This window comes from Uranotaenia lowii, chromosome 3 (genome assembly GCF_029784155.1).
Source record: "Uranotaenia lowii strain MFRU-FL chromosome 3, ASM2978415v1, whole genome shotgun sequence".
Lineage (NCBI taxonomy): Eukaryota > Metazoa > Arthropoda > Insecta > Diptera > Culicidae > Uranotaenia > Uranotaenia lowii.
Genome location: NC_073693.1, coordinates 242,125,916 through 242,129,304, shown reverse-complemented (window position 1 = coordinate 242,129,304; position 3,389 = coordinate 242,125,916). Strand labels below are relative to the sequence as shown.

The window sequence follows — 3,389 nt, the reverse complement described above, 5'->3', positions numbered from 1 at the left end:
GTGTGACACCAACTGCCTGCCTCTGAACCGGAGTAAATGTGCTGTCATTTCATTCTCTCGCAAGCGGAACTCTTTACACGCGGAGTACACTCTTGGTAACGAAACCATCGCCCGGGTGGACCACATCAACGATCTGGGCGTGATCCTAGACCATCGGCTGGAGTTTAAGACTCATACGAATTAGGATTGGTCGATCTTGGATCGATCCTTGGAAGATCGATCTTTTCAACTCCGATTTTCGATTTTTTGGATCGATTCTTCGGCCAGGAAAAAATCGATTAGATCGGTTTATTTTCGATTCGATCTTTCGATCTTTTTTTTTTTTTTCATTTAGAAGAAATAAGGGCATAACGGCCACCTTAAGGAGGACGCTGATTTAACCTTAGAAAACAGCTATAATATGTGAGTTACATCATTGTTTCGTGTTCAGACACTAAAAAAGTCAATTTCCTAACTGGATGGAACTTGAACAAAGTAAAAATAGACGTTTAAAAATGCATTTTGAACTTTTGTACCGAATTCCGAAAATCAGTCACTGTAGGAGCAGTATGAGCACAACAACTCGTTGCACGATGAGCGTTTTCTGCCGTAAAATCTAGCAGCAAATTTAATTTGAAGAAGTCAACTGAACTTTAAAGCTACAGCTTAAGTTTAAATCTGACGAACTCGAGTTCGATTACTCGTTGAGGCGATTTTTTTTTCATTTAGCATTCATGATCAGTTGAAAGATAATTTTAGAAATTTTTGATTAAACCAAGTGGAGCATGAGCTGGCGAATGTGGGATGCCCGAGAAACTGGAGAACGGTTGCCACCGTGTGGTTGTGAACCGTGTGAATTGGAGAAATTTTGTTCATCAGGTTATGTCGTGAGTCGGAACACCAAATAAATAAAAATAAACATTTTTGTAAATTATTTCCAAACCTTCTGAATTGGGTGCAGGAAGATGTTTGTGATTGATCAAGATTTAAAAATTTGGTAGATTCATAAGAAATAACAGCAGTTTTCAAAAATTATTTTTTTCAAAAAAATTTATAAATTAGATTTTAGATTTTTTCCGCATATTTTATTCGATATCTCTCATATACATTAAAAAATCTTAATAAAATACTGTGAAATAATTTCTTTTAATCTCTTGAATATTTCTTGTCAGTACATTACTTAAAAATATCAAAGCATTTCCAAGATATTTGGATTTGGATCAGTATTGTTTTAAAACAGTAACTCCCGTTCACCTTACATAAAAGTGCTTGATTTTTTTTCTATATGTAGAAGGATTACACAAATTTGAAATTTTGTGTCTTTTTGCATATTTTTAATAAACAGCGGTTCCATCTTATTACAAACGGAAAAGATCGATTAATCGGAGATCGATCTTCAAGCTCCGATTTTTTAGACGGTTCGATCACAGAACCGTTCATCTGAATCGATCTTGGAGATCGATCTTTTCCCGAAGATCGAACAATCCTAATACGAATTACATCGTTGATAAAGCATCAAGAAGTCTTGGCTTCTTATTTCGCGTTACAAAGGAGTTTAAAGATGTGTACTGCCTAAAAAGCTTCTATTGCAGCCTCGTTCGTTCAACTCTCGAATATGCATCAGCAGTTTGGTGCCCATTTTACCAGAATGGAGCCGAACGAATTGAGACTATCCAGCGGCGCTTCATGCGGTATGCCCTGAAACACTTGAACTGGCTAGATCCGTTTCGTTTACCCAGTTACGAAAGCCGTTGCCGCCTTATTGATTTGGACACACTTCATGTCCGCCGAAACGCTGCACGTGTTTTAGTCGTAGCGGATCTTCTCGCGTCGAGAATTGACTCTCCCGTGTTGCTGGAAGCTATTCCCCTCAGTGTGCGACCCCGAGGACTAAGGAACCAAAATCTGCAGCTCTATGTTCCAATCCGGCTGAACAACTACGGAGCCAACAGCGCTCTTATAGGAATTTTTAGAACTTTCAACCGCTTCGCCGAGTACTTCGATTTCGACGTCTCAAGAGCCACGTTCCGAAGAAAAATTTTAATGGTATCGAGGACTGTGTAGACTAAGGTAGTTTTTAACTTTTTTGTAACTCATTATTTTATTAAGCTATCATTAGGATCAACAGGTGATCCGTTGATGTTTTTACACAAATAAAACAAATTTCAGATGAGGAAATAAAAAAGAGAGTTGTGTATGATCGAATAGTTCTCAAAACCTGGCTCTCGAACGTTTCGGCAAAATTACATATATACACTCAACCAATTCGACACATTGAGGCTATGTGACAGCCTATATAGATTTTTGCAATTTGTTTCACAATTGAAAAATATGTGCCTTGCATATAGCTAAAAACATAGAATGGTATGTGTGGGACACACATGAAATGCATATGTACGTGAAGCAAATAAAAGTTATGAAATTTTGCACTTAGAGGTTATATGTTGTGGAAAATAAGTTTAATCAATCGTTCTTCTATTTACTACTCCAATTTTTATATTAACTTATTTAAAAAAGAGTGAACTTTCAATATATTTAACAAAACACATTTTCACTAAACTTCATTTCTAAGTTTGGTTTATTTTGCTTACAAAAAAACATACACACATAGAGGCTTTCCGGGCTGGCAAGCGACTTCGCGCCCATCATCGAATTGGGATGTCACCCGTGTTCATCCAGTAATACATCCAAGGCCCTTTCTGCTTGCATGGACCCAATTAGCGCGCTTCATTTATCGGTGAAAAGCCTCAAAACGCATCCGGTCTCCGTGCCAACACTTTTGGGCACAACTCTTTTTCACCTTCGTACGAATGAAATTCCTGAAAGCAATCACAATACATATTAATTTTCAATCGTAAAGTCCTGATTTTCTGGCTTTAAACTTACATCAACACAGCAACCACTCCAGAAGTGACCACCGAAAAGGATCCTCTCCCTCCGAAGACATATTTGAGCAGGACTTTGGCGCTTTTCTTTGCTGGTACCGTCGCAATAAAAACAAACTTTTCGAGCGCCATTTTGGAAGCAAGCGGATTATGGGGATGAATAAACCAATCGGTTTAAAATCCCAAAAAAAAAAAAAAAAAAAAAAAAACAAGCGGATTAAAATCATCGACGTCTGATTCGATGATTTTCGAACTGGCTTCACACGCTCATTTCAATTTAGTCAGCTCTAAATATTTATTCCACATACAAATTATGTGTCAAAAATGTAGTCTTTATTTGAATCAGTTAAATTTTATGTGTTGAACAGCCTCATGCACGTATGTGTGGAAAAACATACTATCGATATGTGGTTTTTTTGCAGTGTAGGATTTATGTTCGTCTCTATCGCATAAGAAAAGATGGACAATACATTTTTCATAACTCTTCATAACTCTTAATTTGGCATAAGAAAACTTTACATGTAG

General features: G+C 37.1%; 1 long non-coding RNA gene across 1 annotated transcript; it reads right to left on the bottom strand.

The window, feature by feature from the left end:
- Positions 1-2,511: 2,511 nt before the first annotated feature.
- On the bottom strand, positions 2,512-3,002 carry LOC129758380 (uncharacterized). The gene is made up of 2 exons (XR_008739969.1): positions 2,866-3,002; positions 2,512-2,798 (listed from the first exon to the last, which is right to left on the bottom strand). It is a non-coding gene; the product is annotated as an uncharacterized LOC129758380 (long non-coding RNA).
- Positions 3,003-3,389: the final 387 nt, after the last annotated feature.